This window comes from Acanthochromis polyacanthus, chromosome 3, assembly GCF_021347895.1.
Source record: "Acanthochromis polyacanthus isolate Apoly-LR-REF ecotype Palm Island chromosome 3, KAUST_Apoly_ChrSc, whole genome shotgun sequence".
Lineage (NCBI taxonomy): Eukaryota > Metazoa > Chordata > Actinopteri > Pomacentridae > Acanthochromis > Acanthochromis polyacanthus.
The window spans coordinates 41270196-41283460 of NC_067115.1; the positions used below are offsets into that span (position 1 = coordinate 41270196).

Below are 13265 nucleotides of genomic sequence, written 5' to 3' on the forward strand. Positions count from 1 at the left end.
TTTTTTCTTAGGACACGGTATTCTGGAGTTGTTACTAGCTCTTTTGCTGAATTACTTTGATACTGAATAAAATTAGAATTTTTTATTTTTGAGATTAAAATATCTTCAGAAAATGAATCTAAAAATATGTGTTTCATGTCTGAGGGTTCAGATTTTGACTGAGTTGTGATTTTTTGACAAATCGCTACAGATTTTAAAGTAGCCTTCCTTGATTGTTTTATAAAATGTGTCACTGACACTGCTGCTGCTTCAACTGTTGATTGTGTTTCAGCAAACAAAACTGCAACAAACATTCTTATTTTTGGAACAGATACATGTATCTTTTCTGAAATGTAGCTGAAAGTCTTGGTGTAAATGACCCAAACAACCCACACATATAAATTATATGACTCTAACTGTAGAAAAAGGTCCTTTAGCATGTATTCATTCTGGCAACAGTGGTTTCAATTATCAGGTATTTTTCTGTTTGCTGTTTCAAAGTGACAATTTAGTGAGTGAAATAATTTTTAGGTGTCTTCACTCTGACGCCAGATTTGAGTCAGTCAAGTGCAGAGAAATTGCATAAGCTGTCAGTCACAGGGAGAGTCTGAACGCCTGGAGCTACAACCTAAAATTTCAGGCCTCTGCTGGACTAGTAGAGTGGCCTGTGATGTACACAGGGCATGAAGCTGATGGGAGAGTGCTGCTGTCAGGCAGTGTGTAGGTCAGCTGTCATGGATAATTCCAACAGTTTCTGAGTCCTTGGGAGAAAGTACAAATTCAGTAGCAGTATGGGCACACAAATAATACTTTATGAATGGTATTTAAGCCAAATACCCAGTAAGGTAGACCCCATATACTTATAATAGTGCTGACATGATACACAGAACTCTATTCTCAAGTTATTATTACATTCATGGGAATATCTGTCCATTCAAATATCATCACTGTCACAACAAACACACACCAATGCAACTATTTGATTGTGCATGAGAAAAGACATTTGACTGCAGTTTTCCTTATGCCTCTTTGATAGGTCCATGATTCCAAAGCCACTTGAGTCAGCGCCTTGTCTTGACATGACTTACTGTCAAAGTAAAGGCTCTCTTATTTTACAAGATGTCTGAGTAAACGAAACAGAGTTGTCTGAATGTTTTCCGTGACATCATCCTGCATGGAGGAAAATGTGTGCTGTGGACAGGACCTGTGTAAGAAGTAGTACTTTACCGGAAAAACACATTAATACATACCTGAACATGTTGAAATCACTGCAAAAACAACATCTCCTACCTCAGTTTCAATACATCCATCCATCTACTATGCACTGCTTTGTCCTCATTAGGGTCGTGGGAGGGCTGGAGCCAAACCCAGATCACTTAGGGCAAAGACAGGGGACACTCTGGACAGGTCACTAATCTACAGCAGGGCTACAAATAGAGACAAACAATCATACTCACATTCACACCTATGAATTATTGAGAGTTACCAATTAACCTCAGCATGTTTTTGGACTGTGGGTGGAAGCCTGATTACCTGAAGAAAACCCACGCCTGCACAGGGAGAACACACAAACTCCAGGCAGAAAGATCCCAGGAAAGCCAGGACATGAACTGGGGAGCTTCAAGCTGCAAGGCAAAAGTGCTAACCACCAGGCGACTGTGTCAGCCCGGTTTCATTACACTATGTGCAAAATGTACCTGCAAGAATAGGAGGATTGTGATAGAGAGATCAGACTTGAATTTAAATACTGAAACAGATTGTTATGTGTGAAGAGCAACAAAAGACGTTTAAAAAAAAAAAAAAAAAAACAAGTTAAAGGAGTAGGACATAAATAAAGTCACAAAAGAACTGTAATTTACAATAAAAAAAAACATTGACAACTTCAAGCGAGCTTCTTCAAAAACTAAAAAAAGTGATGAAGCTGATCTGCAGTTCTAGAATAAGCTCCACACACAGCTGGCCGAGACAAGAAGGGAGAACACCAGCAGCCCTGCCCTAAAAGAGTAAAACACACCCACAGACACACACAGCACCGACAACTCTAACAGCAGCTGGAACACAGGTTTTTATCTCATTAATGGGGTTGTACTTGTGTTCTTTAGCATGAAACCTCCAATTACAACATTTTCTTTTGAATCCTGTCTTTTATTTTGATTAGTGTGTTGCCAAATGATCACATTTAAAGTTTGTTAAGTCGTCCAGCAATTTAATTTGATAAGAATTTGAAATGATATTCTTATTTAAATTTTATTTAATTTTTGTCTGACAAACAGTACCGCATCTTTGCCCAGCAAGGAGAGCATCCAGATTGCCTTTTAAACAGGAAAACATAGAAATAAGACTCAGTAAATAATACAGTGGCATCAAAAACAATGGTGCACATTAAAACCACATCAGATTATCAATGCAAAGGCCCAAATGCTCCCAGGTAAGGGAATGCATATGCAGACTGTTCAAGTGTGACTGTGGGGACATCACAATGATGTTCAGAAGTATGTTCTCGACATGCTTCTGTGCATCCCCTTCCATGTGTTTGTGTGTCTCTAAGACATTTGACCACACTGGGCACCCTGCTGTGTAAAATACTTCCCGATTTGGTCTTGTATCGGCAAGCTACAAAATACAAAATACAGCTTGACTCTAATGTGACTTCACTGAAGAAAATAATTGGTTTCACTTGTTTCAACCACTGGCTTAAATGTTTGCTGAGTCTTACAAAATGAGCATAATGTGCAAGAATGTGAGAAATATGTTTCCCCCACAAGAAACAGATTAGTTTGGATGGAAGAAATAATGTATGAGTAGTTTGACATTGAAGTGCACTGGAAAAGATAATAATAAGTTGTATGTATGAGTACTTTCAACCTTCCAGATTACACTAGACGTACTTAAAGCAAATTCATTCGAGTTTAAAATTGAAAATGTGACTTTGTGGAGTCACATTGCGTTGCTCTAACATAAGCATTGAAGCTTTAGAAATATTATCATTAACGCTGAATCAAATAGCTCATTGCAATGGCAAGAAAGAAAAAAAAGAAGGATCTATCAGCCCTAATGCACTGCAGAAGTATACAAAGTGAATATCCTATATCGAAAGGGATTTCTACTGGATGTATACATGATGTTTGCATTAATAATTGTATATGTTGATGCAATACTCATTGTAAAGGCTTGTAATAAGTTTGTGAGGCATTGTGTGGTAAGTAATTGCAGTCATATGCTGTTAGTGACAAGTTCTAGTTAGGAAAAACTGTTTTTTTCATTTCAAGGTCAGATTTGTCCTCCCCACCAGTTTCAGCAGGAATATTAACAAGTTTTGTTGAAACAAATTTCAGAAGTAGAGTCCTATTTGTTCTTCCTGCCCTCCAGGTTCCACTACATGAGAACTATCACCACTAGTTGGGACTGCACAGTTTCATGAAGTACACTGCAAAAGCACTACATTTATCTGCAACACTATAATTGGAGGCAGGAGGAACATTGGTATCCCAAGATTTATTTTGTATTAAACAAGACTTAAGATTTTTCCATAATACCAGTACCAAATAAAACATAAATAGTTTAACCACACTACTGGAGTATTTTATGATCGGCAGGCAGATAACACAGTGTTCAATTGTAGTCGTAGTTACAGTGATGCCGTGACACTATCTCACAATGATACAGAAATCTTTAACAAATCCATGGATCCAGACTATAAGACATATCAGTGCCGAAATTTTATCAATTGGTCCTTGTGTCATTTCTGACCTTCTCTGAAAAGTTCATCTAAATCTGGTCGTCTATTTTTGAGTAATGGTGCTAACAGACAGACAGACAGACAGACAAACCAACGCTGATCATCACCAAACATAACAATACAATAATAATCCTTCACGTTTAAACAGAAAATGAAATCTGGTGAGCATTACTTTCCCCTCACAATTTGTTTATAATTATCGTCACTTCTAGAAGACAGGGTTGGGTTTTGCAGGTTATATTGTAAAGGTGTTGTTTGCAAGGTTCAGAACCACTGGATGTTGCAAGACGGCACCAATATCTCAATCAAACAGGCACATCGGCCACTCCTCCCGTCTCTCTTCATGATTTATTTATAACCAGAAAAGTTGAGTAAGCAAGATTCAACAAACTTGACCTCTGCTCCACTCCATGTGTGTCTGTTTTGCTTTGGCACAGCAGAGAAAACACATTCAGTGGAATGGATGCACACTCAGTCAAAAACAGGAACATAGATTGTGAAACAGAGACAAAGCAACATGCAAGCTGAGATCTCCAACATTAAATCATCCCCTGCCCCCCTCATTTTGACACTTTTCCCAGATCAAAAGAAATGTGATACTTGTAGCTGCCTGTGATGGGAGACCCTTGTGGCACTTGTTTCAATAATATGAAAGACAAAATTTTAAAATGTGACACTTCTCCATAAAAAAACACTTTTTGCCCATGTGATCAGAAATACTGCAAATGGATGAAAAAGATTTTTTTTTGTTTGTTTTACATAAGCTGATTCATATTAGTTCTACCAGACTTGTTGAAGGCCACAAGGTGATTATGTGTTTTGCACACATAGTAGGAGTACCTCTAGTTGACCACATAGAAGTTCTACATGTAACAATGAATTATGACATTCTTGATCTTTGTTTTACTTTGAAGCTGTCCTCAAACACTGTTACTTGGACTTCTAATTCTCATGTCATGCAACTCCAGTTTTAACTTGCACTTCGCTGTACACAGTCAGATTGTATTTCCAACTTTTTAGTGAAAACCACAAAGAGGCACATAATCAACTGAGCAATAAATGCCAAAGTGATTAACAAATCATAGCTATTATGTATGGCGAAGAAATAAATAAAAATGATTAATTTTAAAATCTCTAGATTTTTTACTGGCCAAAAATGGGACTGTATTTCACTGTGTAATTTATTAATTTCACTCCATTAAAGTCTTTATATTTTTGTTATCATTATTAGGACAAATTATTGATCATTTCCTCATGTATGTAGTGTCACTGTTTCTTTATTCATGTACTTATTTATTTTTGAAACTGAGGGCTTTGATTTCAAGAAGCCTGCAAATTAAGATGAGGATGCTTATTATGAGGAAATACCTTTCTTGCTCCAGCAGAACTGGAGCATAACAATGGCAAAGTTAGCTCAGTGGGTCAGTAGACAGCATGTATCAAAGTCACAGCTCCTACAGCAATTACGACTGATCAAGGAATCCAATATAGTTACTTCAGCTGCCTTAATCATGCTGCTATCAATAAGAAAGCAGTTGTCTGCGCTAACTTTCTAACTTTGGGAACTGAAAAATCTTCCGAGACCAGCCAGCAGTTACCCTTGAAAACTTGTTTGCCCACAGCTGAGGAAAAAGAAAGACTTGCATTCCAAAAGCTGATGATTGCACTAAAAGTCTGAAGAATTAAAAAAAAAAAAAAGGTCGGAGATGCCTGACCTGTTCATCTTTGCATTAGAGCAAATCAGAGCAGTGTGCACTTTGTGTAACAATCACCAGCACGTGACTGTGACAGGTGATCGTTATGCTGACTGAGACGACAGATGTTTGAAGAAGACAGACAAAAGAAGACAAAAAAGCACTAAATGTAAAATTTAAAATTTAAAATGATCAACAAACGCATTTTCTGACATCTGTCAGTTAGAAAACATAAAAACAGTCATAATGTAAACATTGTTGTGTGCTTGTTATTAATAAAACAGTGAAGCATGGTCACTTGGTGGCTTACAGTGTTATCAAGTAACAAAACTGCCCCTACTTTATTTTTTTTTATTTTCCCTACACCATGCGAACACCAATGCCAACAGGCTGTTCCTCCTTACAAATATCGTTTTTATATCCAAAACCACAAGCTGTATATCGTCTCCCTTTATTACACAGAGTTCCATTGTGTTTTTAACATAAACACATGCACATACACACTGCAATATACTTTCTCCTCATCACTCCCCATGCGCCGTCCTGCTGCTGAAAATACTTATGAGACCATCAAATGTGTATTAAGCTGTTGCTGAAGTAGTTCACTGTGAACACATCGCTTAATAGTTCGTTGGCGGCATTCTAAAATTTACTGCACACTCCTCTTTTGTTCGTGACACACAAATACATTTTTTAAGAGTAAAATCCTCGTAAAATTCAGCCATATCATTAAAAATACTCTGTAGTGTACTAGTGCCAAAGGACACAGTATCAGTGTTTAGTAAAAAAAAAAAAAAAAGCTTGTATTTAATGAAAAACATAACATGTAGATCCTTTCAGATTACCAGCATTATGTCAGAGTATTTACACAGACTTACCTTTTCTGTGAAAAATGCTCTACATTATCACAGTAGTATAATATACTAGTCATATGCCATATTTTACACAGATTCAGTCCCTTATGATCTTGTTGAAGATAACTTTTGATACTTTTTTCATTGTCTTTCTCCAGACAATACAATATAATAATAAAAAAAAAACGCTTGCATTTCCACTTACTCAGTTTGCTTTGGCCACATTTTCCTTCGTGCTGGTCCTCTTCTTATTTTGAGAATATAGTGGTGGATTTTTCCAAGTCTTTTGGCGTTATGTGTGTGTGCCTATCAGCTTTATCAGTATGCCCTCGTGCTCGTTGGAGTATCAGAGGCAAGCAGCACTTGGCTTTTTGTGCTTGATATTGTCAGCCAATAATCACAGGTTGAGAGGTTCTAGCCCCCTACATGTTGGAGTATCCTCAAGCAAGTATGCATGTATCTCACACAATGTAAGTCACAATGGCAAAACTAAAAACTTAAATCCTCATTAGCTCTCAAGGAGTGCCAAACTGATGCCACTGAAATCTTGTGTTATGTTCACTTCAGAATGCCATTTGGGTTCACATCCATCCCCACTCAGTACGGTGCGCATGTCAGTGAGCTTGTTTCAGGTCCATGAATGTGCAGACAACTGCATGCCTCTCTCTGCCACTACATCAGTTCTATGTAATTACCACAATTGCAAGACCAAACAGTTTCTCTTTTTTTTTTTACCAACAAATGCCAGTGTCCCCCCTCAACACCCCAAACATTTTTAAGAAAATAAAAAAAAACAAGATTTTAAAATTACACAGGACTAAAAACAACTGTATTTGGAAGATGTTCTTCAATCCAATACAATAGCCATGCACCAACAACCACATAAATTATTCAGCTTGCCGTTGGGCTTCTACAATAGTGTTGTGTATGAATCTAATCTATAGAATATGTGGAAGTTGTAGTTTGGTTGTGCTGGATAATACTGAAAAGTGTCTAACATTTGTCCACCTTGTTTTAGTGTGAGCAAATGTATTGGAATCATTGAACTATTTAAAACAATGCTATAATTTACCACCTAAAAACAAGCTGAAGAATTATAGTATAGATTAAAATATTTCCGGGTCACAGATGGAATATTGAAGAAAAAAATATCAACAACTAGTATCAGCTATATATATATATGTGTGTGTGTGTGTGTGTGTGTGTGTATGTATGTATGTGTGTGTTTGTGTCATGAGAATGATCATTATTATCAGTTGTTGAAATAAATAGCCTAATTTGGTGCAAAAATCTCAAATTGACTATGAAGTCCTGGCTCTATTTACATGTAGACCTATTGGCCCAGATGTCAATGTGCTTGCTTCATAATGCACCAGGCTTTGTATTTTTAGTTTTGTTTATGTGTTTTTGTACTAATCACACGCCTTACAGTGGTCACTGAACAAATGCCTGTTCATATACCCCTGACAGCGCTGTCTTCTGCACCTTGCCGTTTGCTTTCCTGCTGTTTCCTTTAAAAACCTTGCACGTTTCTCCTTTTGTTATGGCCAGCAAACCAGTCCAATGGTAATGGCACAAAAGTAACACTTGAATGCATCGTAAATTACACACCATTTGTGTCCTGTTGTTTCCTGTAATTTAAAGGTTTTGTTCTGAGTCCACTTTGCAAACTCCAACTGAGACGCTCTTACAGTACGTATACTAAGAAAATATCAAGCGCAATTTTTCACCAGATGAACAGTTTACAGTAACAAGGTTGTTACAATGGTCCTATGCATTTTAAAGCAGTCACTTAAAGCATAACCTATCAAATCCTGTTTCTGTTAAGCCTTTTAAGATTCTACCTTCTCTGAGTCGAGGCAACCAGCCTTTGTTAACAGGGATGCTTTTCAATGCATTTAAAATATAGTAATAACTCAGGGTTTCAGTGCTTCAGCTGACACTGACAATAATTGTGAAATTACTGGAAGATGAGTTATATTGTTTTACTCACAATGGTGACCTTAGCTTACAAAATCAAAGCAACATAAATACAATGTTCACCTTCAGATATGGACACCTTTACAATGTTTCTGATTGCTATCTCACTAGTGTGTATGTCACAGTGTGTGTCGAAGTCTGAAATTGCTGAAAATAATAATTAGTGCATAATATGTGTGTGTGTGTGTGTGTGTGTGTGTGTGTTATACAACATGATGTGCTTTGCAACAATTTCTGAATCAAAGCATACAATCATTATTAGAATCAAAAGCTCAGCTGTATTATGATTATTTTCAATATTACTATTTTTAGTTTATATATGCATGTATTATGATAATATACATGTATTATAGCAACTGCATTTACCCTTATCCCTGTGTTGTTGACTTGTGTCATGTTGACTTGACCCACAAACAGCTCCAGGGGCGTCTGTCTCGCGTGTGTTTTACAGAGCAGTACATTTTAAAGCAGTAGTACTGTCTATATCTATAAAAATCGACGGGAGTTGGAAGGTTGTGCACAGTATCTTCGCTGTTCCTACGAGTGCATTCATCCATCAGAGACCTCAGATGTTGGGCTATACCTGCAGTCTGCTGGAGTCACTCTCCTCCTAGAGTAGCATTCCATCGATTCATTTTTCTCAGTCCTTGCCATGGCTAATACATAGTGTCTATTCAACTACATTTACTCTATTTTTTTTTTATTTATTAGGCCCAGGCATGTGAGTGTATAGCAGCAAGCTCTGTCTCGCCCTCAGACGGTGTATCACTTTTATTCAATCTTATTTTTGACTCGTAGTCTGTCTGACTGAAAGCGGAAAAAGCACCACCTCATTAACCGAGTGTCTTACCATGTGCCCCCGCTGCTCTCACCCCTCTGCCGTCACCTGTCACAGTCGGGGCATCCAGTTGAAAGTCACGGCTGACCCGCGCGCCCCCTCCTACTCCCACCCCACTACATCCATCTTACACACACACACACACACACACACACACACACACACACACACACACACACACACACACACACACACACACACACACACACACACACACACACACACACACGAGTGACTCGCGCACTCGCAGACGCCGGCACACCGGTAGAGACGTCAGGATTGGACGCAGCAGGGGTTCCCCAGCATTCCGTTTCTGCCTCGCTTGGCGTATCATCATCTTTTACCGGGAGGAGATGAGCTCGCGCCGGCGCTCACTGGCGGAGGGCAGCAGCAACAGAGGACAGTCTTGTTTCTCCGTTTCTCGGGAGCTCTCTCTCTCTTCCCCACTCTTTCTTTTTCTCTCTCTGTCTCTTTTCTCTTTTCTGATCTGCACAAGCCGTTTTTACTGTCGCTGCCTCTTGAGCCGGCCAGCCGGGACAGCGCGAGGAGAGAGGAGAGAGCAAAGGGGTAAAGGTGTTTCACCACCTGGGTGACTCCTTACCGACAACAAAAAGACACTTCGGAGGGAGAGAAAGAAACACAGCGGGCTTTAATGAACTCCTGCTTAGTTTACCGGCAGTAGACGGGGAGGGTTCGCCGTTTGTTCCACCTGTTTTCATCACCGACACTTCGCTCCTTCACGTGCGTTGCTCTGACAGCCGCACACATCTTTGGACTGCGAGCCTCCATGCTGCGTTTTAGTGAAATTAGAAACACCGAGAGAGAAGACCGGCAGGAAAAGCTCCGAGAAAACTAACGGTTTCGTAAAGTACAATAGTGAGAAGGACGCTGCCGCAATTGCGGTTTTCTTACTGAAGTTTTTGTTGTTACTTTAACCATAAAAATATAAATCAATAAACTGAACAAACGGAAGAAGTTTTATGTTTTGTTTTGATTTTTTGTTGTTCTTCTTTGTGGGGGAAAAGTCGAAGTTACGAAGTAAACAAGCGGCTGCGGTTGTAAACTATAGGAGAGGAGGACCCCCTCACACGAGGACGAGCAGGTAGGACAGCCCCGGCAAACACTGCACATGACACAAAGAGGAAAACACAGAGGCCAGAACAGAAAGCGTTTATTTGAACTCAAGTGTTGTCTGTGTTGGGAGTAGTCTAAGGTTAACTTCCACCACAGATTATTTCCATTATAGAATGCTGGTCATTACTGCGTGGCTTCTCAGTACATGTCACACAAGACTCGTCGGTATTAAACATATCCTCTGCCGTTCCTCAGTTCGGGAACAATAGAAAACAAGAAACACCACGTGTAGAATTGTGACTTTTCTAATTGGTTCGCTTGTTATTCCCACCGTCTTGTGAAGAGCCGATGAGCCGGCAGGAACTCTTCGAAAAGTTAATTTAATTTAAATGTGCTTTGCGTTTTAAACATGCCGAATGGCGAATTTGGTTTGCGTTGCACCGTTTTCGTGAAACCAGATTTGATTGAGTGTGCTCTTTTATGAATGAAGAACACAGCGTTCTTATGTAGGTTATTTAAGGTCGTTACATGTTGTAGTTGCAAAACGGAGAGAGCGATTTTCAGACAGTCTCATCAAACGGTAGGCAAATTAAGACGATTTCCTCAAGCGAATGTAAATCTCGGATAAGATGAGAACGGTTTGGTTTCAGAGTTGGATAGATAAAGAAAAAGAAAAAAAGACTGAAAAGTAAAGAGGAATCCTGAAGTCATTTTTGCCCTGAAAAACTGTTTAGAAATAATGAAAATCTGATGTTTGGTTATTTAAGGCTTTCTCAAATATTTTCACATGTGTAACTTCCCAGTTTATAAGACAGTTTGTTATAAACCAAATCTCACTACATTACAGACTGTCGTAGAAGCATAGTCACTAATGATTTTATTGGGAATTTTAGAGGTGACAGATGCTATAATAGACTGCAGTCTGACATTGGAATATTTTTAGAAATTAAACTGATCCTCCTCAGTGTTCTTGAACATACTTTGAAAAGAACATTGGCATATCTTATGATGGATTTTTACAGTTGGACCAGTTCAACTACTATGTACTGGTAAAGATAAGACTCCACACTGCTTTCATTTTGTGGTAAATCTTAAGGACTCAATGCTGAGACCAGTTTCCTTCGCCTGTGAGGGTGGGAAGGTGTGTGTATGTGTGTGTAAGTGAAAGGTAAAGGTATTACAGGACTGGTATGAAACAGTATAACCACAGGAATTCACTTTGTAGTGAAGGGTAAACTAGAAGGAAGACACACGGTGGCTTTGTCTCCCCTCCTCTCATCTTCCCTGTCGCTTGCATTTTTTTCTTGTCCTGCTGTATGGGAAGTTAACCTACATAGATGCCATTATATTTTCAGTTATTCTCATGTAAAATGTTGTGTACATTGTAATCTTTACATTTGTGCTCAATTTTATTTTCCCTGTGAACTCAACTGCAGCGATGGCCTTGTATTTCAGTGAACTGAGTTTGTCTTGTCTACCCCTCTTCCCTGTGGGTTTTAAAATTCAGAGCGCATGTCCTATGTGTCTTTGTTGCACTTAAGGACAGAGCTTTACAAAATCTTTGTCCCTTTCAGCTATTGTGCTTTGGGATAAATCAGACAAGACATTCAAGTTAAATTTTATTTCAACTACTCTATGAGTTGCAACTTTTTAGAAATTGCAGCAAAATTGCAGCATTCTTGTTGTGGAATGGAAGCTCTTTGTCAGTACTGTACGGCACTAACGTGGCTACAAAGGTGTGTTATTTGTCACCTTTAGTAAAATGGTCCAAGAATGTTTTCTGTTTTTTATCATTTAAAGTTCAAAACTGTAGCTTTGTATTGACCATTGTGAGTAGTGATAAAATGGTACTGATTAGTGAAGAAACTGGGCCACTCAGTCTGTTTAGTTGTGTATAGAATTCATCAGCATCGTTTCATGTTCATGCGAAAAAGACTGAAGTGGCAGAATCAGTCTGCTTTTACAGAAGAAGAAGTTTTATTCTGGAGAACAAAATGCAATGCACATACAAATATGTTGCATTAGAATTAATATGGAATGTGTTCGCGAAACTTTAATCTGGGACTGCATCGCATACAATGTTTAGCTCTAACTCTCTCTCTCTCTCTCTCTCTCTCTCTGTGTATGTGTGTACATGTGTGTATGTAATTGTGTGTATGTGTGTAGAACTTTTTTCATATATGGATGCTTTAAAGATACAAACTTGACAAGTCTGCTACACATGTAATCGGTTTGGAACACGTAGAATAGTCATTAGTTGTAAAAAACAGGCTGAAGAAAAATCTGAAATGAATTATGAGGGATGTATTGATGCAGTGTGCACAATTCTAAACACAGTACACAGCACATACGAGTTTGTCTTTTTTGTATATGAGACAGAATTATTGTAAATAAAAAAACTATTTTCTGAGAGCTATTTCTGTTCACATGCGAGGATCATTTGTGTTACTGGAATAGTAACTCAGCAGAAATGCAGAATGAAATTTGGTCAGCAACTCTTAAAAGGAGAATTTCAGCTTTAGTTTAGTTTTTTTTTTAGAGCTTTTCTCTTGCCTTTTATCTGGCTATCTGTATTGGTATAGTTTCCTGCAGTACAAAATAAACTTGCACAGCTGTACAACTCAATAGATAACACATCTGAGTGAACATCTTGGCCAGTTTTACCTTTTTAGTTATTCTGTTCTCACACAATTTCACTTGAAACATGTGCAGATGTTTAGGTAGTTGTTGGACTTGAGGAAATTTGTGAAATTATTGCAAGTGGTTATTTTTTTGTTTGTAGCTGAAGTAGTGGTAAAATCAACATTTTTTAAAATAATCTATGTATTAGGATGATTCATCTTGGTTTAAAGCGCTTCATGCTAGAGCTTCCCAGTAGTAGTCAAACACACACATTTAAAACAATTGGGTACCACAATCAATTCTTTGTCTTTTTTTTCTTCTTTTACAATTCAGTTCAGCTTACCTTTTCAGCTACAGACACACGTAATGAGTCTTTTCTTTTCTACCATGTGTGTCAGCGTATATCTTCTAGTGGAGTAAATTTATTTTAGATTTTTTTAAGGTTGAAGTGGTTGACTCGTTAATTGCAAAATCAGTAAAACCTG

The 13265-nt window shown here is 38.2% G+C and overlaps 1 protein-coding gene across 9 annotated transcripts in view; it reads left to right on the forward strand.

Annotated features, from left to right (window-relative positions):
* LOC110955016 (teneurin-3) overlaps positions 1-13265 on the forward strand; it is a 753086-nt gene that overhangs the window by 368543 nt on the left and 371278 nt on the right. For 8 of the 9 annotated variants that reach the window (XM_051945604.1, XM_051945607.1, XM_051945608.1 and 5 more), the window contains exon 1: positions 9406-10186. The exons of the other annotated variant lie outside the window; for it this stretch is intronic. The gene's annotated coding sequence lies outside the window, so the exon portion shown is untranslated. Of the gene's footprint in view, positions 1-9405; positions 10187-13265 lie in introns of those variants that run through there. 9 annotated transcript variants of the gene reach the window in all.